The sequence below is a fragment of the Rhamphochromis sp. 'chilingali' genome (assembly GCF_963969265.1).
Source record: "Rhamphochromis sp. 'chilingali' genome assembly, chromosome: 1".
Lineage (NCBI taxonomy): Eukaryota > Metazoa > Chordata > Actinopteri > Cichliformes > Cichlidae > Rhamphochromis > Rhamphochromis sp. 'chilingali'.
In genome coordinates this window covers 31146164-31170850 of record NC_137929.1, presented here as the reverse complement: position 1 = coordinate 31170850, position 24687 = coordinate 31146164, and the positions used below count along the sequence as shown (strand labels likewise).

The 24687-nt window shown below is 42.1% G+C and overlaps 1 long non-coding RNA gene across 1 annotated transcript; it reads left to right on the top strand.

Moving 5' to 3' along the window:
* The first annotated feature begins 20703 nt into the window (after positions 1-20703).
* Positions 20704-22499, top strand: LOC308406514. The gene is made up of 3 exons (XR_013973561.1): positions 20704-20800; positions 21162-21249; positions 21833-22499. It is a non-coding gene; the product is annotated as an uncharacterized lncRNA (long non-coding RNA).
* Positions 22500-24687: the final 2188 nt, after the last annotated feature.

Genomic DNA, 24687 nt, shown 5'->3' with positions numbered 1-24687 from the left:
TGATTACAGGCCATACACAGGATGAGTGCAAAACAAACACACTGACAGTTTTGCAACATCTCGCAGAGCAAGGCCATAAGGTATCACAGCATAAATTGCAGTTGTGGAGCCAGGAAGTGACCTACCTTGGCCACAAACTAACAGGACAAGGCAGACAGCTGTTAGACAGCAGAAAAGTAGCTGTACAAAATGCTCCAAAGCCAATTACTAAACAACAAATGATGAGTTATTTAGGTCTGTGCAATTTCTGTAGATGCTGGATTCCAGAGTATGCACTGCTGGCCCAGCCACTACAGAACCTCATTTATGGTAAAGACCTGGCATTAAAAGACAAAATACAATGGACCCCAGAAGCAGAAAAAGCTTTTGTTGATTTAAAAATAGCATTGCAGACATGTACCGTCTTAGCATTACCAGACTATGAAAAACCGTTCATTCTCCATGTTGATGGTGCAGGAGGGTACATGAAAGCAGTGTTAACTCAAGCTTTTGGAGAAAAACAACGCCCATTAGCTTTCTACTCATGCAAACTTGACTCTGTAGCTGCTGGATTACCTACCTGTGTTCAGGCGTGCGCAGCAGCAGCAGAGGCAGTTAAAAAATGTGCAGACATTGTTTTGGGACATAAGTTGATCATTAAAGTCCCACATGCTGTGACCTCTATTTTGCTCCAAGCAAATCTCTCTTTCCTCACACATGCCAGACAACTTTCTTATGTGGGGATTTTACTTTCGCAATCACACATCACAATAGAGAAGTGTGGCCAGCTAAACCCAAGCACACTTTTGCCGACCCCTCTGGATGGAGAACAACATTGTTGCATTAAAAAATTAGAGGAAGACACAAAGCCTCGCAGTGATATACACAGTTCCCCCCAGAGCGGTTTCAGTAATGTTTTTGTAGACGGCTCAGCGTCAAAAGATATTTACGGTAGAAATTGTGTGGGTTACGCGGTCACAACTGTTGATGCAGTGGTAGAGGCAAAAGCTCTCAGTTCCTCAAACTCTGCGCAAAGCGCAGAATTGACCGCAATCATCAGAGCATGTACACTGTACGAAGGTCAAAGTGTCAATATACACACAGACAGCCAATATGTCTATTCAGCAGTTCATCATTTCGCAAAAATATGGCATAATAGAGGAATGACAACGTCCTCAGGCAACCCAGTTCAACATGCAAACCTTCTAAAAAAGCTATTAGAAGTAATAACGTTGCCAAAAGAATTAGCACTATGCAAATGTGCAGCTCATCAAAAGGATGACACAGAAATAACAAGAGGAAATAACTTTGCTGACAAAGCAGCCAAAGCAGCTGCAGAAAAACACATTGATGTTTTAACAACAGAAACCATAGATTTAATACCATTAGAAATACTAGCAGATGCACAGAAAACAGCATCGCTGAGTGAACAAAAATCTTGGTTGAAAGATGGAGCAGAATTAAAAGACAATCTCATGATGTGTAATGGCAAACCAATCCTTCCAAAAAATTTGCATAAAACTGCTGCATTAGTGACACACGGAAGAACGCATGTGTCAAGCGGAGGGATGATTAATATACTCAATAAACAGTTCTATACAAAAAATTTTGAAAGTTCAGCAAAAGAGTTTATTAGAACATGCATGATTTGCCAAAAACACAATGCTCAAGGCAATTTACGACCAAAACGAGGCCGGTTCCCTACACCGCCACACCCATTCCATACTATCCACATGGATTTTATAGAACTAAATGAATCTCAATCCTCCAAGTATGCACTTGTGATAATAGATGTATTTTCCAAGTGGCCAGAAATATACCCAGTGAAAAAAGCAGATGCAATCTCAGTAGCAAAATGTTTGTGCAACCATTTCATTCCAACATATGGCATTCCGTCTCTGATAAGATCAGACAATGGCACACATTTTGTAAATGAAGTGATAAGTAAAGTTTCTGAAGCTCTAGGCTTCAGCATAAAACATCATTGTTCTTATCATCCACAAAGTGCAGGATTAGTCGAGAGAACTAACGGCACAATTAAACAAAGATTGAGGAAATGTATGGAAGAAACTAAAAAACCATGGCCTGAATGTCTAAGCTTAGTTAAGTTATGGATGAGAATAACTCAAGGGGCAGGTGGTCTAACGCCATTTGAAGTTGTACATGGCAGACACTTCCCTCTTCCCATAACTAGTGAGCCAATTAATAAATCTATTGCAGAAACAACAATGGCAGAATGGATGACAAAACTGTTTGAAAATAAAGAAGTGATTTTAAACAATCAACTGCCGAGTGATCTATCTCCAGTCTCTTGCAGGTTGAACCCCGGTGATTGGATTCTGATTAAAGTCCTCCAGCGGAAAAACTGGAGTTCTCCACGGTGGGAGGGTCCCCATCAGGTGCTGCTTACTACACCAACAGCTTGCAAAATCGCTGAAAGACCTTCGTGGATCCATCAAAGTCACGTGAAGAAAGTGTTTGCACCACAATAAGACGCCGGTTCCCCCGACTCTCAAGTGATCCCCTGGTGAAGGAAAGGGCTGATTGGGTATACCCCGCCCTTTACCTTCTCGCCAGTGGTCTCCTCACTTGGAGCCCGGGTGTGCCTGGTCGCCCTGAAGAACAAACACATAATAAAGAGTGACCCATCCCACCAAAGAGAGGAACCAATGACAACACCGGGGACGCCTAGAATGCAGAGAGCCAGCATGATGAATCTAGAAGAAGAAGAGCCACCAGCCCCAGCCCCAAAGCTGTTATGCTTAAGTGCTTGTCACTTTCAACGGAAACGGTTCATGTGCCGCCTGATCTGTCTGGTGGCCGGTGTCATCCTAGGGGTGATGCTCTTCTGGCTGATACCTGGAAGAGCCCGCAGAATAACACCAACTATTCCCCGTCTCAAGAGGTGGACCCATGACAACTCCCATCTAACTGAGATGACCCAAGATCACATTCACCCTTGGATGAACAATGCCTGGTACCGATACCTATACAACACCATAGATGAAAAAGAATGTTATGTCTGTTCTCACATGCCTTCAACTTCAGTCTACCCCACCATATATGGTCGCATAATGGACAGTCACTGGCAAAGTGAATGTGCTGCAAGTTTTGCCAGCATTGGAAGACAACACTTTGCAATCGGCATGAAAGCTTCACTCCCAGGTGCAAAAGGCCTGAAGAAGGATGGAACCTGTGACGACAAATTCTGGGTAGATATGACAGTAAAAAACAGAAATGCTTCTGTCCCTTTCCCTGTTTTTATGACCCATACAGAGAAGTGGCATCCTCTGTGCTTCTACCAAGCGCCAGGGCAAGGACGCCACCCTCTGGGCCATACCAGCAACTGCAACGCAACCTATGGAGGAGTAGGGTATGGGACAGTCAACCTAAATCAACAGGTAAATGGCACCTATTGGGTACAAGGTATGGCATGGCTGTGCGGACAGCGTGCGTACTTTATGTTGCCACCCAACTGGTCAGGATGCTGTGCACCTATCTTCATTTCAGATCACACTTTTAAGATAACTGTGTACAACAAGACCAGAGTTAGGCGTGATATAGAAATCAAGCCTCATGATTCAATCCTTGGAACAGAGAACTTCAAACTCTGGAACACCGGCGAAAAGGTAATGCACTCTCTGTTTCCTTGGACAGGAGTAGGAAAGCACGCACTACGAATAGAGACTTTAGACTATCGCTTTGGACTGTTTTTGAACGCTTCCACCCGCATTGACAAATCACAGAATGAAGAAATTGATGCAATCCGCATCACTGTCATGCAACACCGAGTAGCTTTGGACATTGTTCTTGCAGAGAAAGGAGGTCTCTGCGTACTGTTCAACAAGACATGTTGTACTTACATACCTGACAACATACACTCATTAAACATGACAAATGCTTTGAATGTTCTGAAACAACTAAGAGACGCACAGCAACAGGACTACGTAACCGATGAGCAAGGCTGGTGGGACTGGTTGCTGAGCGGCTCCTGGAAATCTTTGCTGATTAAAGGCCTGTTGGCCCTATGTACTGTGATGTTTCTATTTTGCATTTTTGCTGCTTGTATTATCCCTTGTCTGAGACGCATGGTGATGAGTATGTTTAATCGTACTTTAGGAAATTTTGTCTTGATCCAGAGAGATATGGAGGATCCCTTTCGCCAGTATGATATGCTAAATAGAGAAAACAGAGAAGAGAATGTCTATGATAATCTTAACAGAGCTGATGTTTAGATACTTCACTGAATGATATGCAAGTTGAAAATGTGATTTAACAAGTGACTATGCATTGATATAAACATGTGAAATATATTAACAACAGGAGGGAAATGTTAGGAGATTTTCTACATTATACAGTATAACCAAATCTCTATAATACAATATAATCAAGTAGGCCTTATATTCTAACCAAGTGAGCCTTATATTCTAACCAAGTATGCCTTATATTTTGTGTGTTCATATATTTTCACATAACCAAGCCTATTGTTGAAGAATCAGCTAACCAAGTCTATTGTTAAAGGAAAACTGATACATTCCTTACTTAAGTGTCTGAAATGTTTGACAAATGTTTGACAGCATGATATAATGATGCATTCTTTCCTATAATGTCTGTGATGTCAGATAAAGCATGATATACTTCTGTATTTTTATCCCAGTGTGTGAAAGATCAGATAAGTTGATTTAATGCTTGACCTCTCGTCAACATCTGTTAAAAGAGGAAGTACTATGTAACTTTTTTGCCTTATAAATAAAGCAAGCGAGCCTGTGCTCGTGGTGTGTGTCTTCTCAGAGAGACATTCACCCGTGCGCACGTTTTCTAATTACACTCTGAGTCGGTCTGCAGTTGTCTCATTTCTCTTACTTGTGTTCTGAACAAATGTCTACCCCTGACAATTGTCTTTGTCACTGCACATTTGATTGATGTCTCATTGTCAGACTGTGTTCCAACGCTACAGATTATACAATAGGTTTATTAATCTGAGCTGTTTAATGTTGATGGACATCAATTAGCCTATGACTTTCAACTTGTGACTAGGGCTGGGCCATATCATGCCGTTCACGGTAATACCGGTATAATGTTGGGCAATGATAAGAAAGTGAAATATCACGATAAAATATGGGTAAAACGCACATGCGCAGTGCCTTTGTTTTCATATGCACATGGCGGAAAAAGCATGGCGGCGAATGAGAAGGGCGAAAGTGGATCATAAATGAAACAGATGAACCAGAATTGGTTTGTATAAATGCTGCAACTTCAGTGGTGTGAAACTGTTTTAGCTTTCGTCTGTCAGATACACAACAAAGCACTATTTTTGGTAGAGCATGCTAGCGGGCCGTTGTTATTACCGTTTTTTTTTTTGGAAAATACAACACACTTAAAATCAATCCTTTGATTTTTCTGAAAATCGACAGTGCCGCTTATAATCCCGTGTGCCTTATGTATGAATTCTGGTTGTGTTTACTGACCTCGAAACAATTTTATGTACATGGCGCTCGAAAATCTGTAAAATGTTTCAGTACGATTTTGCTAAGCTACGAAGCCGCACCGCTTGATGGACTGTCGTAGGCAGGAGCCTCGCGGAGTGATACGTACTGCGCTTCAACATAATATTACTGTATTGTGTGTGTATAACCTCCTTAAGTTTTGTGGATGTTATACATGGTTATGCTGAGGATAGGTTGGCCAATTTCCACTGGAAATGCCTTTTGGTTAAACTGTCAGCAAGGAATTTGCATTTGCACTGTTACATTTTTATATAACTTTAATGGACAAAAACAGCTGCTTGTTTAAGTGAAAATACATTGATGTTTTTTCTTTGCACTAATAAAATTGCGGAGTTGTAAAGTATTTTGTCTCGTGTCAATTATATCGTCAGTTATATCGTTATCGCAAATTTTCAAATGTATATCGTGATAAATATTTTTGGTCATATTGCCCTGCTCTACTTGTGACTATTGTATTTTCTACAGAATGTATGATAAAAAGCATGAAGATAAATTACATTTTTGCTGCACACTTTTCAAAATCAAATAAGTATAGGTATATAGCACCTTGTTGCTTTGTCATCTTGAAGTGGTCATGTTAACCACGGCTACTTTATTCTTCCTCAGCCAAACAGCAGCACCCATGCGATTGTTTTGCCCCTTTAACCCCAGGTGTTATGCCAAAAAGTGATCGTCTGCCAGAAAGTGATTGCCGACCGTGGGAGCGCAGCTGCACAAAGCTGTAGCGCCCAGATTACTTACGTAGACAGCTACTTCGGTGCAACTGATATAAGGTGTGGTAAGCTGAAGACAGCTTCAACTGTCTGTTTGTTGAAAAATAGTAACGTGACTGCCCCGCATTTTCTTGTTAGTAACCTTGACGGCGTTGTAACGATAGAAAGAGTAATTAATCAGAAGATTACTCGTTAATGAAAAAAGTAACGCCGTTACTTATAATGCTGTTATTCCCATCACTTTACATAAATAGCACAATAACAGATAGTTAATAGCATGATGTACAAGATGGCGCCGAGTATGGCAGCCTTGTCGCGAGCTCCCCCAAGCAACAGCTTTTTTCTGTGTTTAATTTTACTTTTCCTTCATTTTTTCGCGAGTAGCACATGTCTCCTTGTGTACGACCGACAAACCTTACTGGACATAAAAGACGGTCTTTCTTATAACTTTCCGGAGTTCAAGTTTTGCAACACGGACGCTCCGTTTGCAGACCCCCCATTCATCTCACCTGAGACGCCTTTGTTCTCTGGCCCTGGAGGCCGCAAACGCCGACGCAGAGGGAGAAGATCTGGCGTTCTGGTTCGACTGAGACGGCGCACTAACAGACCACCGTTACCCAGTTTATTACTGGCTAATGTGCAGTCTCTGGAGAACAAGCTGTGCGAGCTTCGGGCACGGATCTCATTCCAGCGAGAGATGCGGGACTGCTGCGTGATCTGCCTCACAGAAACCTGGCTATCGGACAAGGTACCGGACTCCGCAATACAACTACCGGGGTTCTCCGTGCATCGCGCGGACAGGTCACAGGATCTTACTGGGAAAAGCAGAGGCGGTGGTGTGTGTTTCATGATCAACAACAGCTGGTGTGATTATGCGAACGTGCACCCGGTCAAATCCTCCTGCTCACCGGACCTGGAGTACCTGATGATTAAGTGCCGGCCATTCTGGCTACCGAGGGAATTTACAGCAGTGATTATTACGGCTGTTTACATTCCCCCACAAGCCGACACTGACCGAGCACTCAGGGAACTGTACAGCGCGATCAGCAGCGAGGAAACCGCACACCCAGAGGCAGCGTTTATCACAGCCGGAGACTTTAATAAGGGAACCCTGAAGAAAGTCTCACCCAAACTCCACCAACACATCCATTTTAACACTTGTGGAGATCGGCTACTCGACCACTGCTACACCTCTTTCCGGGATGCGTACAAAGCCCTCCCCCGCGCCCCATTCGGCCAATCAGATCACCGCTCCATCCTGCTCCTGCCCGCCTACAGGCAGAAGCTGAAACAGGAAGCTCCAACCCGGAGGGCGGTGCACTGTTGGACGGACCAATCGGAGTCTGCGCTGCGGGACTGTTTTGATCACGCGGACTGGGAAATGTTTCACGTGGCTGCTAGGGACATTGATGAATACACAGACTCAGTCTGCGGATTTATCAGGAAATGCGTGGAAGATGTCGTCCCATCCAGAACAGTTAAAGCCTTCCCAAATCAAAAACCCTGGATTAACGGAGATGTTCGCGCGGCACGGAACACCGCCTTTGCCTCCGCGAACACATCGAACTACAAACACGCACATTACCAACTCCGGAAGACGATCAAAGCAGCCAAACGTGAGTACAGGGACAGGGTGGAGCAACAGTTTGACAACCCTCGGAGTATGTGGCAGGGACTAAACACGATCACAGACTTTAGAGGGAAAACCAGCACACCGCAGACCACGGCCTCTCTGTGTGAGGATCTAAACGTATTCTACGCTAGATTCGACACAGCGAACACCATGAGACCGGACAGTGTGCGCACCGCGGATGACGTCAGTGCGCACACTGTGTCTGAGGAGGATGTGCGGAGGTGCTTCAGGAAGGTGAACGCACGCAAAGCTACTGGTCCGGACGGGATTCCCGGCCGCGTCCTCAAGTCATGCGCGGCTCAGCTGGCTGGAGTGTTCACGCACATCTTCAACCTTTCCCTCTCTCTGTCTGTAGTCCCAGCCTGCTTCAAAATGGCCACCATCGTCCCTGTACCCAAATCCTCCACCATCTCCTCATTGAACGACTGGCGACCTGTAGCCCTGACCCCCATCGTGAGCAAATGCTTCGAGAAGCTGGTCAGGGACTTCATCTGCTCTGCACTACCCGACTCACTGGACCCTCTACAGTTCGCATACCGCCACAACAGGTCCACTGATGATGCCATAGCCCTGACACTACATACTGCCCTGTCACACCTGGAGAAGAGAGACATGTATGTGAGAATGCTGTTTGTAGATTACAGCTCAGCATTCAATACCATCGTTCCCTCGAAGCTGGACAGGAAACTGCAGGATCTAGGACTGAGTAGCTCCCTCTGCAGCTGGATCCTTAGCTTCCTGTCTGACAGACGCCAAGTGGTCAGACTGGGCAACATCACCTCATCCCCCGTCACACTGAACACTGGTGCTCCACAGGGGTGTGTACTGAGCCCTCTCCTGTACTCACTCTACACCCCCGACTGCACGGCCACTAACAACTCCAACATCATTGTGAAGTTTGCGGACGACACTACAGTGGTGGGTCTTATCACCAACAGTGATGAGACAGCTTACAGGGAGGAGGTCAGTGCCCTGACCCACTGGTGTCAAGACAACCATCTCACCCTCAACGTCGCAAAGACAAAGGAGTTGATAGTGGACTTCCGGAGGTGCAGAGAAGTACACGCCCCCATCACCATCAACGGCGCTGCTGTGGAGAGAGTGAGCAGCTTCCGGTTCCTTGGTGTACATCTGGCTGAGGATCTTACGTGGTCAGTACACACAAACAAAACAGTGAAGAAGGCGCAGCAGCGCCTCTTCTTTCTCAGGAGACTGAAAAGATTCGGCATGAGCCCCCGCATCCTCAGGACCTTCTATCACTGTGCCATTGAGAGCATCCTCACTGGATGCATCACCACCTGGTATGGCAACAGCACCGCCTACAACTGCAAAGCTCTCCAGCGAGTAGTGCGGTGCTCTGAACGGATAATTGGAGGTGAGCTTCCCTCCCTCCAAGACATCTACAGGAAGCGGTGCCTGAGGAAAGCGGGGAGGATCATCAAGGACTCCAGTCACCCCAGCCATAAACTGTTCAGACTGCTTCCATCAGGAAGGAGGTTCTGCAGCATCCGGTCCCGCACCAGCAGACTGAGAGACAGCTTTTTCCATCAGGCCATCAGACTGCTGAACACTTCAGACACCTCAGCTTCACTACTGAACTTTAACATTATGCACTCCATACTGTACAGTAACCCCACTGTTTTGCACATGTCTCACTCTGTATATTTTATTTTATATATTTTATTTATTGTTTACTCTATTTAATTTGTAAAATATGTGTACACACACACACACACACACGTAGAAAAATATTTAGTATACACATCCAGAAATGCATATACTATTATATATTGTACATATATTTATTAGTTTCAGATGTAGCCATTCTTGTATTTTGCTTGTTTACATTATTGTATTTTGCACAACTCTGTTGCTTGTGAAGCTCGCACACAAGAATTTCACTCACATGTGCTGTACCAATGTACCTGCACATGTGATGTGACAATAAAAGTGATTTGATTTGATTTGATTAGAGTTTATTCCTGGTGCTTCAGCTCACCCTGCTGGTTAATACATCACTTGTCCAATGCACATTTACAATCACATTGACTACATTCATCCATCAGTATTTTTTTCCAGTGTTTTTTGGATATGTGTGGTACCCCCTAAGGATCAAATAATTATGGGGACAAATGCCCATCGCCATGTGTTTGAAGGCATTTTTGAGGCTCAAAATGTGGTTTTAATGTCAGGGTTACAATTAGGTTATTAGGTAATGTGCAATTCACTTGTATTTTTATTTTTATTCCTATTTATTCTATTTATCCCCTTTATATATTTTATTTATATATGTGTGTATATATATATATATATATAATATTCTGTAACTCTGTAACTTCTGTCGGTGCTGTGCTTTTGGAAACCGAATTTCCCAGAGGAACCCACCCGAGGGATTAATAAAGTTTTATCTTATCTTATCTTAGGTTATGGTTAGATATAGTCTAAGGGTTAGGGAATTATATGTCCTGACTAAGATATGAAAATGTGTGTGTGTGTGTGTGTGTGTGTGTGTGTGTGTGTGTGTGTGTGTGTGTGTGTGTGTGTGACCTACTATACTCACCTGCAGAATTAGAACAGATATTTCTCGTGCAGTGGCGGGTAGGTAGGATTTTCTCACAATGACATTAACAGCTTATGCAAGATACACTGAAAAAAAGGGACTGGCCATCTCTTGGATTTATGTAAGCATCTTGCATGTATTTAACACAATTGCCTCATGTTTTAAAGATAAATGTAACTATATAGTGTAAAAACTACATGATATGCAGAAAGGGTGTATTAAATTGTTTATATCATGTTCAGGTGAAGTAAGTCAATAAGATAGCAACGTTAAATCTCGTGAAACCACGCGTGATTTCATCTCGCGGGCTTTGGATCGTGGTTTAAAAAATGCATCCATCTCAGTCAAGTCGAGCAGCCAACTCTACGTTTTTTGGTATGTCTTGATTTTTTTAATTAATATTTACCATATTTCAGCCAAATGTAGTTAAACGTCTAAAGTGCCGCCATGTAACATGCTAAAAAAGAGCCGTTAGCTTATTTGCTGTTTTATCTGTTATCAAAGAATTGGCGCTTTTTCATTTGAATTTGTCTTTGGCACAAGAGCCGTAATATCACATTAAACCTAATTACGAGGCACTCATAACATAATTTGGTTTTCTGTGTGAATAGATTTGTCAACTGACTCTTCAGTTACATTGTGTATTTACTGCACCGTGGTGTTAGTGAGATTTTGGACATTGAACGTGTAACTACGGTAACTTCTGACCCCACTTCCGCCAGTCCCTTTATTGTGGCGGGAATGAATCCTGTATAAGTTCCGGGTCAATCAGCTGCATGTCCCTGCTCCTCTGGCTGCTGTTGTCCCTGTGGTTGGTGTACTTGTCAGATCACGACAAATTTTGCACTACAGGCCAGTTGACAGCGTGCAATAACCCGGCCGATTCATTCATCTTTACACTACCTCACACTCGACTCAACGGTGAGTTATTTGTTTGTTTTGTTTTGTCACAATTAATGTACATGCGGAGCCGCGATCGCACATCCTACAATGCCGGTAAGCTAATGCTAGGCTAGCGACAGTAAGTGCAATTACTAGTGTCATCTATTGAATATTGTTGTTTTTGTTTATTCCATTATGGCCGAATGTTGACTTAACGTATCTAGAGTTGAATGAGTGATTTGATTTTTGTAGTTTTGTCCGTTTTGGATGTTTTTTGTTACTTTTCTGATGAAATGCCGAAACGGCCTATGAGATTTTGCATTGAGTTAAATTCCATTTACATTATTGAATCTGTTGCGCAACACCTGTGATTAAATGAGTTTTGTAAATATATTTGATTAACTTTGGATAATATTTATTAGCTTTAACGCTGATATACTTTGATGGGACCCATGAGAATGTCTTTCTATAATAGTATTTAGAATGACATTCATTATAAGAGATGATGGTTTATTGATTGTTGTATGAAACGTGGCATTGATTACTTGACTTTGTTATTTATGGATTTATGTATTTATTTTGTCACAGCAGTAGAATGCTGTTTCATTTTCTTCTGTGAATGATAATTTCTGTTTTTTGACCTTGTTTAGGTCAGGTTTTTTTTTTTGTTCTCCCGCGATCAGCCCTGATCAGCGCGAGATGGCGAGCCACCCGACCACCGCTACGTTGCGGTAGGAATTGTGAACCTATGGACTGAATCACAAATTGTTGACACATGACCTATCACAGGTCCATGGAACTAAACTAAATCACATACTGGACTACACCTCATCCCACCTCCTTTTGGAACCTACTAAGCTGTTTTGTATTGTCAACATTATTTTTGTTTGTGATATATATGCATATGTTTTTATTTCTTTTGTACATCCGTCTATACACTTCTCCTAACAAACATTATATATATATATATATATATATATATATATATATATATATATATATATATATATATATATATATATATATGAGCTCTACTTTTGTTTCCTGTGTTTTATTCACACCCTCAGGCTCCATAGTCGAATCTTATTCTGATAGCTCATTGTCTATGAGGCTGCAGTCAGGCGCCCTGGTCCTTTAACCGCGTTACAAGTGGCGAGCCAGCCAGGAGCCTTTGTGTGTGAATATTTTGGGGTCTTACGTACAATTTTCTTTACTTATTTACTTCGCTTTTGCTGAACATAAAATCAAAAATGGATTCAGTTGCACTTTCTGGCATAAATATATCACAGTCTGTGATGATCTCCGGTGTGTCTAACACAAAATCTGATAATGAAATTCTTGACTACTTGCGTACTTATGGGAATCTTAACCGTCATTTTTACGTAAATGATCCCGCAAGTACTTTCTTCAAAAACCTGATCGCTGAGTTTGTAGATACCACTGCTTTTACAACTCTAGAGCCGTTTCTGCCATACACCCACTGTTCTAAAAGTGTTGCCGACCTTGTTTTCCGCGTCACAGCTTTGGCCTGTGAGTACGCCGCCACGGAGGACAGCAGCAGTCCCCCTCCCAATTACCTCAAAGAGCTCAAGCATATTGCTGATCGCAGCGGGCACCGGTTTGAAGATGTCTTGAAGACAGTAATGAGGCAGATTGGTCAACATTTGCATGAAGCAGGAGCAGGTGATGATGGAAAAGTTGAATATGATGAGGAAAATGGAGTAGATGAGGACATTGGTGTAGAGGAAGAAGAAAGGGAACTGGAGCAGCAGCAATTGTCTTCACCTCCTGCCAGACAGGTTCCCACTGACCAGCAGGGGGCACGACCTCGTCAAAGCCAGACTGGACCAACTCCAAGAGTATCACTCACAGCCCCTGATCTCAACCCACCACAACTACAAAGGGTTGTTGTTGAGCATGTGGTCCGAAACCCAGACATAAGCACCACAACTTCACTACGTCTCCGTGCTTTTTCAGGAAGGATTCCTAAGCCAAGTAGTGAAGCAGATTTTGAATCATGGCGTTCCCAAATTGATCTACTGCTTGCCGACCCCAGTGTGTCAGCTCTATACGTCGCCAGGCGTATTATAGAGAGCCTGTTGTCACCTGCTGCTGATTTGGTTAAAGGTCTAAGTCCCAACACATTGCCTTCAGTCATACTAAGTGTACTTGACTCCGCTTTTGGAACAGTTCAAGATGGTGAAGAATTGTATGCTCAATACTTAAATATTCTTCAAAATCCAGGTGAACGACCATCCGCTTACCTCCAAAGATTGCAGCTAACCCTCAGCACTGTTGTAAAGCAAGGAGGACTTGCAGCTGCTGACATGAATAAGCATCTGCTGAAGCAGTTTTGTCGGGGGTGTTGGGATAACACTATACTAACCAAACTACAATTAGAACAGCAAAAGGACAACCCACCACCTTTCTCTGACTTGTTGTTGTCGTTACGGACAGAAGAAGACAGACAAATTGCTAAGGAGTCACTTATGAAGAAATACATCGGTTCATCAAAACAAAAAGCTAACATCCAATCCCAAAGTACTTGTTCTTGTGGGCACTCTACAGCCAATGAAGAGCTAAAAGAAATGAAAAAACAACTCCAAACCCTCCAACAGCAAATGTCCCAACTTTTGTCCCAAAAACGTCCAACCGAGTCAAAGTTTAAGCCACGACAAACCAAATCCAGTCATTCTTCACCTCAGTCAAATACCAGACCCAAGCCATGGTACTGTTTTAACTGTGGAGAAGATGGCCATGTTTCTTCCACCTGCAACAACAGAGCAAACTCCAGTCTTGTTGAACAGAAAAAGAGCCAATTAAGAAAAAAACAGCAAGAGTGGGACGCTAGAAATACTTCATCTTTAAACTAGAAGGAGTTTCTGTGGTGGGACACACAGGAGCTGCGTGCACGAACAGTCCCAGAAACCACAACAAATTTCCAGTGTTGCCAAAAGGGCTTGTGGGGACCAAAAGCACAGGCCAAATTCAAATCAAAGGCAACCATTTCAACTGTCTTCTTGATTCTGGCTCTCAGGTTACTACGATTCCTTTTTCCTTCTATAATACTTACCTTTCAGACCATCCAATCAAACCACTGGATGATCTGTTGGAAGTAGAAGGAGCAAATGGACAAGCCGTACCTTACCTGGGATACATTGAGATTAACATGACGTTCCCAGCTAATTTTCTTGGTTCATCCATTAATGTTGATACACTTGCGCTTGTCGTGCCTGACGTCCAGCAATCACCCCCAATGATACTTGTTGGTACCAACACTCTTGACGTTGCGTACAGCAAACACTGTGATACCCTCTCTGAGCAGTCATTCCTGCCATCTGGTTCCGGTTACATTGCAGTTTATAAAATCCTCCAGTGTCGCCACATCCAGAATTCAAATGACCAGTATGCTCCTGTAATCTTAAAGTCAGACCAACCGCATACGATTACTGCCGGCCAAACCACTGTCCTTGAGGGATGCCTGGTCACAAGGCTATTCCAAGGTGAGAAAGCAGTTATTCTGGAACAACCCACCTCCAGTTCTCTGCCTGGTGGACTCCTAGTAAAAACCTGCCTTGTGGACTTACCTAAACGTCGGCCATATTCTCTGCCTGTTGTAGTGAGTAATGAGTCCGACCATGAAATCCACATTCCAGCTCGAGCTATTATTGCAGAAATCAGCGCCTTCCAAGAGGTCATTTCCAAAGAGCAACCCACCCAGTATTCAGACCAGTCTATAGAGTCGTTACCTCCATCTCAACCACCATACAACTTTGGAGATTCCCCCTTAACTCCAGACTGGAAAGAACGCATTGTTCAAAAACTCAACACTATTCCTGAAGTATTTGCCAAACACGATCTGGATTTCGGCAGGACCAACAAAGTTAAACACCAAATCAAATTGTCCGATCCAACTCCTTTCAAGCAAAGACCACGACCAATTCACCCTCAAGATCTTGGATGCTGTCAGGAAGCACCTGCAAGAACTTCTTGACTCTGGCGTTATCAGAGAATCTGACTCACCATTTGCCTCTCCAATTGTGGTTGCACGCAAAAAGAACGGCAGTATACGTCTTTGTATTGACTACCGCAAACTCAATCTGCAAACAATCAAAGATGCTTATGCTCTGCCTAAACTGGAAGACACCTTCTCCGCACTTGCAGGATCAAAGTGGTTCACGGTGCTAGACCTCAAGTCGGGTTACTACCAAATCGAAATGGAGGAGAAGGATAAGGCAAAGACTGCCTTTGTCTGCCCAGTAGGATTTTGGGAATTTAATCGGATGCCACAAGGGATTACCAACGCACCAAGCACTTTCCAACGGCTGATGGAAAAATGCATGGGAGAATTAAATCTAAAAGAAGTATTGGTTTTCATTGACGATCTCATTGTCTTTGCACCAACTCTTGAGGAACATGAAGCTCGCCTGATGAAAGTTCTCACCAGACTCAAAGATTTTGGCTTGAAGCTTTCACTTGAGAAATGCATGTTCTTCCAGACATCGGTGAAGTATCTGGGCCATGTAGTGTCCCAGGCTGGTGTTGAAACTGATCTGGACAAGATTTCCACACTCACTTCTTGGCCAGTGCCAAAAAACTTGAAGGAATTAAGATCTTTCCTTGGTTTTGCTGGGTACTACAGACGTTTTGTCCAGGGATATTCGGCCATTGTCAAGCCGTTACATGAACTCACTGCTGGTTATTCACCTTCTCAGAGGAAACTGAGACGAACTGTAAAGCCAGAGAATTACCTCAACCCCAAAGAGCCATTTGGAGGACGATGGACGCAAATGTGTCAACAAGCTTTTGAGTCCATTATTGACAAACTCACTTCTGCCCCAGTTCTGGCATTTGCTGATCCCCAGAAACCATACACACTCCACACTGATGCCAGTGCCACAGGTCTTGGTGCGGTGCTGTATCAAGAGCAGGATGGAAAAAACAGAGCTGTAGCATATGCCAGCAGAGGTCTTTCCCGGAGTGAGTCAAAGTATCCCGCCCACAAATTGGAGTTTCTTGCTTTGAAGTGGGCGGTGACTGGAAAAATTCCACGACTACCTTTATGGTGCTCTGTTTACAGTTGTGACAGACAGCAACCCATTAACATACCTCTTATCATCAGCAAAACTTGACGCTACCGGTTACAGATGGCTTTCAGCTTTGTCCACTTTCACCTTCAAATTAATCTACAGAGCAGGGAAGCAGAACTCGGATGCTGATGGTTTGTCTCGCCGACCTCATGGTGAACTGTCTGATGATCCTCTGTCACAGAAAGAACGTGAGCGAATCTGGAGATTTGCATGGCAACATCTCAATGAACCAGATTATGTCTCTATTGACCAGCATACCATCAAAGCAGTTTGTGACCGTCATCTGATGTACAGTTCAAGCACGGATCCTGATCTTGCTCTGGTGTTATCCATGTCTGTCAATGTCGACAGTCTGCCTGACAGTTTCACGGACGACATCCAGTTCACCTCCATGGTACTCCCCCAAATCTCAACAGCTGACCTTGCAGCCAAACAACGCCTTGACCCTGTCATCCGGCATGTCATAGCTCAGGTTGAACGAGGCGAGTCACCACCGCCATTCCTGAGGGAAGAACTTCCCGATCTACCTCTATTACTGCGAGAAGTAAATAAACTGGAGCTCCATAACACCCTTCTCGTCAGGAAGAGACAAGTGGGAAGTGACTTCGCATACCAGCTAGTGCTACCTGAGGAATATCGACCAGTTGTACTTAACCACCTACATGATCAAATGGGTCACATGGGAATTGACAGAACGCTGGACTTGGTCCGTTCCCGGTTTTATTGGCCTAAGATGACAAGTGATGTGGTCAATAAAATAAGACAGTGCGAAAGATGCGTGAGACGCAAATCCCCATCTGAACGAGCCGCACCTCTGGTCAATATCAAAACCTCTCATCCCATGGAACTGGTGTGCATGGATTTTCTCTCTGTGGAACCAGATCGTGGAGTCAAAGACATACTTGTCATAACTGACCATTTCACAAAATATGCCATTGCTGTGCCAACACCAAACCAGAAAGCCAGGACTGTTGCCAAATGTTTATGGGACAACTTTCTTGTGCATTATGGTATCCCAGAACGTTTGCACAGTGACCAAGGCTCTGACTTTGAATCCAGAATCATCCGAGAGCTTTGTGAAATGGCTGGGATCCACAAAATAAGAACCACTCCATACCATCCAAGAGGCAATCCTGTTGAACGGTTTAACCGAACATTACTGGATATGCTAGGAACACTCACAGCTCAACAGAAATCCCATTGGAAAGATTTTGTAAAACCCCTGGTGCATGCATACAATTGCACAAGAAACGATGTTACAGGTTTTTCACCATATGAGCTTATGTTTGGCCGCCAACCTCGCTTACCGGTGGACTTGGCCTTTGGACTACCCCTTGCCAAAGAAGGATCAACATCCCACACACAATATGTGGACAAACTAAAGTCCCACCTAGAAGAAAGTTACAAGCTGGCCATCGAAAACTCAGAAAAGGTGATGAAACGTAACAAAAACAGATTTGATAAAAATGTCACTGCATCACAGCTGAATGTTGGAGACAGAGTTCTTGTGAGGAACGTGCGGCTAAGAGGCAAACACAAGCTTGCAGATAAATGGGAGTCATCTGTGTACATTGTAGTGAAGAAAGCCGGCACTCTTCCTGTGTATACAGTTCGACCCGAAGGCCAAGACAAGCCCCTGAGAACTTTACATCGAGACCTCCTACTGCCCTGTGGGTATTTACCACCTGAAAAGGAAATGCTTACTAAGCAGAAGAGGAAAATGCCTGTCTTACCCGTGTCTCCTGTACGTGCTGATGATGCTGATAACAATGACGAAGAGGAACTAATCTCATACCTACCTGTTCCCTTCTCTGCTGAACCTGTCACCTTCACAACAACCATCGACTTACCCAATACTCCGCAACCTGTGCCGCTAATCAACCAGCCCGATGTCCCTGTAGTATTGGCTACAGAGGAAGAGAATGCTATCCTCTCAGAGGAACCTGTACCTGCTGAAGAGGAACAAGTTATTGCTAGCGGAACCGTGGAAGCTGGCTTTGAGCCAGTTGATCTTGTCGAAACTTCTCACGATGAAGAAAGTCTGTCTTCTGATTCGGAAGGATCCAGAAGTAACTTGTCACAATACTCACCTACTGAATCAGAGCCTCTCAGTCCTGAGGCAGAACCACCTTTGAGGCATTCAACCCGCACCAGGAATCCTCCTGATCGGCTGCAATACATCAAGCCTGGTAAGCCTCTGTTAAAGAGCGTTCAGACCTTCCTGCATGGGTTAAGTTCTGTCTTCTCTTTCGCTCTTCAAGACGATGAAGAAGAGGAGACGATGCCTTCACACCTCAGCCAACCAGTCATTCGCTGCCAGCCTAGTCCATGTACGAGGACGTCCATGAGATTAGGGGGGGAGAGTGTAACTACGGTAACTTCTGACCCCACTTCCGCCAGTCCCTTTATTGTGGCGGGAATGAATCCTGTATAAGTTCCGGGTCAATCAGCTGCATGTCCCTGCTCCTCTGGCTGCTGTTGTCCCTGTGGTTGGTGTACTTGTCAGATCACGACAAATTTTGCACTACAGGCCAGTTGACAGCGTGCAATAACCCGGCCGATTCATTCATCTTTACACTACCTCACACTCGACTCAACGGTGAGTTATTTGTTTGTTTTGTTTTGTCACAATTAATGTACATGCGGAGCCGCGATCGCACATCCTACAATGCCGGTAAGCTAATGCTAGGCTAGCGACAGTAAGTGCAATTACTAGTGTCATCTATTGAATATTGTTGTTTTTGTTTATTCCATTATGGCCGAATGTTGACTTAACGTATCTAGAGTTGAATGAGTGATTTGATTTTTGTAGTTTTGTCCGTTTTGGATGTTTTTTGTTACTTTTCTGATGAAATGCCGAAACGGCCTATGAGATTTTGCATTGAGTTAAATTCCATTTACATTATTGAATCTGTTGCGCAACACCTGTGATTAAATGAGTTTTGTAAATATATTTGATTAACTTTGGATAATATTTATTAGCTTTAACGCTGATATACTTTGATGGGACCCATGAGAATGTCTTTCTATAATAGTATTTAGAATGACATTCATTATAAGAGATGATGGTTTATTGATTGTTGTATGAAACGTGGCATTGATTACTTGACTTTGTTATTTATGGATTTATGTATTTATTTTGTCACAGCAGTAGAATGCTGTTTCATTTTCTTCTGTGAATGATAATTTCTGTTTTTTGACCTTGTTTAGGTCAGGTTTTTTTTTTTGTTCTCCCGCGATCAGCCCTGATCAGCGCGAGATGGCGAGCCACCCGACCACCGCTACGTTGCGGTAGGAATTGTGAACCTATGGACTGAATCACAAATTGTTGACACATGACCTATCACAGGTCCATGGAACTAAACTAAATCACATACTGGACTACACCTCATCCCACCTCCTTTTGGAACCTACTAAGCTGTTTTGTATTGTCAACATTATTTTTGTTTGTGATATATATGCATATGTTTTTATTTCTTTTGTACATCCGTCTATACACTTCTCCTAACAAACATAATAAATATATATATATATATATATATATATATATATATATATATATATATATATATATATATATATATATATATATATATATATATATATATATATATATATATATATTGAGCTCTACTTTTGTTTCCTGTGTTTTATTCACACCCTCAGGCTCCATAGTCGAATCTTATTCTGATAGCTCATTGTCTATGAGGCTGCAGTCAGGCGCCCTGGTCCTTTAACCGCGTTACAAACAGCTTTAGCTAATATCATCAGCGGTATTATGCTAGCTTACATCCCTACCCCTCCTGCCCTCACCTGCTGTCCTTTTGTTTTTGTTGATGCACATTGAGAGACCACATCTATTCTGCATTTCACCAGGAGTCAGCTGATGGATTGTGGGTTCAAGGTGTTATGGTAAGAAAGTATATTCTATTTTCGCTTAAGGTTTCTGTAACTTAATTATAATAGGTTTTTTATAATTATTAGGTGCATGCATACTCAAATAGACCACCCTATTAATACAACTGAGAAATCCAAAATCTGCCATAGGTTTGACTTATACCTGTATGTATTGTCAGAAAGGTGATTACTGGACTCACATTAATGCACACTTGAACTAAAATGAGGTTGTAACTTGTGGGTTCTTGGGTTGCAAATCAGAAATAAACATCTTTGGATTTTTTTAATCCCATAAGATCTGGAAACACAGTTTTTATTCAACAAAACATTACTGATTATTAACCAAGCACAGTGCCTGCTGTTATTTCAAAATAATTTTATGTCATTTCAGATGAAATGCAGCATTCCAGTGCATCCCAACCATGCCTTTACAGGTTTCTGACGGAGCTGAGTTTCTCTCTGACAGTCTGCTGAAAGTGTTTGCAAAGTGATCGGGGGAACAGGGCACAAAGCTAAAGGATGTAGCTGCCATGATGACAGTAAGAACTTTAAAATTCTTTAACTACAAAGTGTATATGTATTGCATTAGGTCAGTAAAAGATTTTTATGCTGCATCCATTGAAACAGTCAACTATTACCTGTGAGTACTGATTCCACCGAAAGGATGCCATAATTTTCGTCATGCATTTACTGGCCCACTGAGAAAAATTGATCTTTTTAAAAAAATAAATGTTCTGGAAACTATATATCCATAAAGTTGATGTCAAACAGGAACTTTTGATATTGCTTTGTAGATGCTGGTGTTGCATGTTGACTGGTTTATGTTTTGGTCTGGGATCATTTTCTTCTGTGCTACTGAAAAGTTCACAAATCTCTGTTTTCTTTGTTATAATACTTTAGGATGACATTAATGCTCAAAGGGAGTCTCATCAAAGTGCTCCGCATCTGTGTGAAAGACAATTGCAACATCTTGGTGCAGGAGTTCATGGTGAGTGTTTTATGAGTAGATTGTGGCTTTGCAACATTTTAAAATGCATTTAGTTATCCACTTGATCCTCATTGGACCAGTTAGGACCAGTAGTCCTCTTTAATAATTTGAAGTTCACATGAGGCCTGGTAGTGAACTCAGCCGCCGGCCCTTGAGGCCCCACCCCTGTATTAGGGGTCACATCAGTGTGAAAAAACTTTAAATTTGTCATTCTAGTGAACAAAGGAAAATCCCCCCAATATTTAGCTTTTGTTTAAAAAAAAAAAAAAAAGAAGACCAACAGCTAACCAAATTGTGGGGCTGAAAGTCTAAATTCTAACATCTTCTGAGTGACAAAACCTGGATTTCTGATGGGCCGGTGTCTTTCTAAGAAAAACTAATGTAAAGCATTTGAAATTATGTTTTTCACCCTCTCTTAGAAACTCTGTTAGACCATGAATGGCAGCATGGCAGGCCACTCTTTGGCTATAGCTATTTACTATGTTGCTTGCATTGGTTTAAATTACTCTAACATTAGAACTGGTAGATTCAAAAGAGATGAGTTTAAAAAGGAATCTTAAAGAAATGTTTTGTGTTTAACCAGGACTTGACTGAGGCCACTGCACAGATTGAGAAAACCACAATGAACATCTGTCTCCAGAGGATGCACCAGGCAATGACTTTTCTGACGTTGGCATCATCATCGAGGGTATAGTAGTTCTTCAAGATCTGGATAACGTGACCTTTGCAGTAGCCATGCTGTTTGGACCTTTTTTATTCCTTCAATATGAGTTACCCATCACAACTCTGCTACACTTTTGAGGTGATTCAAAGGGTGGTAATGGAGTTGGAAGCAACTCAGCTCTCAAGAAAAGCTCACAACTAAGACAAAACTGCTCCTGCAACGAAGCTCACTGTTATGCATGTGAGGTGACCAGCTCTAGGTGAGAAGACATTTAAATCTCACACTTGTTCTGCTGCATTTTTGAAGCTCAATTCCAGGAACAGATCGCAGGGTTCATTTTTATATACACTGCAACTGCCATGAGGACGAGCCGTTTTTTTGTTGTTGTTGTTGTTTGTTTTTCCTTTTGCTCTGTACAAGTTCTCTGTCTGTTTGGCAGCATTTTTAAATTTCTCTTTGTATTTTTTCTTTCTTTTACTAGTGAAGAGATGTAGCATGAACAGTTATGCAGTCTAAATATCCCATATGGGCCGTGTGAAATGGTATTTTCAGTTTCATTCAGTTGAAGTAAGGAACGTTGAATATTTCTAAGCTTGCTGTTTTGAACCAAGATGTCACAGTATGATCAGTGCCGTAATTTTTGACAGTCACTGTATCAATGTTATTTTTGCATCTCTTGAATAAAGGTTTTGACCTGCAAGTGCTAATTTCTTTAGTTATTGGGGTAAAATGGGTAATGTTAATAGGAAGGTTTTTGCCAATTCAGTAACCTAATTTAATGTTAATGGAAACTAACATTACCTCAAATTGTTTAGTTATAATTGTTGTTTAACTGAATCTTGACGTCAGAGGCCTTAAATAGAATGTTTTGTATTGTTCTTTCCCAACATTTTTCAAAAGAAAGAGTCTAATTTCTTTGCTGTGATTGATTCCAGAGAACACGAAAGAACTGACATTATTTAACTGTTGGTTTATATAGATTCAGTAGTGGAGTAATGTCAGTTTAATTCTTTACCTACTGTCAATGCAGTGAAATTAGACATTTTGTTTTGAAAGGTTACTGGTGGATGCCAGCAACCATCTTGGAAGAGAACAATATAATCTGTTATAAGGCCTCCATTTGAAAATTGTGTATTTGATACTAGAATATAATAGCAAAATGTAATTTGAAGATAACATGTAGTATTTAAGTGACCAAGTAGTATTGGGTAAAAGTTATTGAATGGTGTTGGGATAAAGTGAGAAAATTGTGAAGGATTAAAATATTTCAAGAGCTCAAATTACTTCATCAAAACATGTTTAAGTCACATTTTATCAACACAAATTGCACAGGTTTATTGAACATGAATAAATTGTGTTAATTTAACTCAATTGTTTAAGTTGCTGCCAAAGCAAAACATCTGTGTGCAACAAATGTCCACCATTGAATTAAGTAAATCCAACAAATTTTTTTCAGTGTATAGCACCTTGTTGCTTTGTCATCTTGAAGTGGTCATGTTAACCACGGCTACTTTATTCTTCCTCAGCCAAACAGCAGCACCCATGCGATTGTTTTGCCCCTTTAACCCCAGGTGTTGTGCCAAAAAGTGATCGTCTGCCAGAAAGTGATTGCCGACCGTGGGAGCGCAGCTGCACAAAGCTGTAGCGCCCAGATTACTTACGTAGACAGCTACTTCGGTGCAACTAATATAAGGTGTGGTAAGCTGAAGACAGCTTCAACTGTCTGTTTGTTGAAAATAGTAACGTGACTGCCCCGCATTTTCTTGTTAGTAACAGCGTTGTAACGATAGAAAGAGTAATTAATCAGAAGATTACTCGTTAATGAAAAAAGTAAAGCCGTTACTTATAACGCTGTTATTCCCATCACTTTACATAAATAGCACAATAACAGATAGTTAATAGCTAGAGTTTATTCCTGGTGCTTCAGCTCACCCTGCTGGATAATACATCACTTGTCCAATGCACATTTACAATCACAGTGACTGTATTCATCCATCAGTATTTTATTCAGTGTTTTTTGGATATGTGTGGTACACTTCAAATCAAATCAAATCAAATCACTTTTATTGTCACATCACATGTGCAGGTACATTGGTACAGCACATGTGAGTGTAATTCTTGTGTGCGAGCTTCACAAGCAACAGAGTTGTGCAAAATACAATAATGTAAACAAGCAAAATACAAGAATGGCTACATCTGAAACTAATAAATATATGTACAATATATAATAGTATATGCATTTCTGGATGTGTATACTAAATATTTTTCTACGTGTGTGTGTGTGTGTGTGTGTGTGTGTGTGTGTGTGTGTGTGTGTGTGTGTGTGTGTGTGTGTGTACACATATTTTACAAATTAAATAGAGTAAACAATAAATAAAATATATAAAATAAAATATACAGAGTGAGACATGTGCAAAACAGTGGCGTTACTGGTCGAGGATCAAATAAATATGGGGACAAATGCCCATCCCCATGTGTTTGAAGGCATTTTTGAGGCTCAAAATGTGGTTTTAATGTCAGGGTTACAATTAGGTTATGGTTAGATATAGTCTAAGGGTTAGGGAAAGCCATTGAATTTTGATGGTTAGGGTTAGGGTAAACAGCTAGGGTAAGCATTATGTCAATTATATGTCCTGACTAAGATATGAAAACGTGTGTGTGTGTGTGTGTGTGTGTGTGTGTGTGTGTGTGTGTGTGTGTGTGTGTGTGACCTACTATACTCACACCTGCAGAATTAGAACAGATATTTCTCGTGCGGTCAAAGTCAAAGTCAA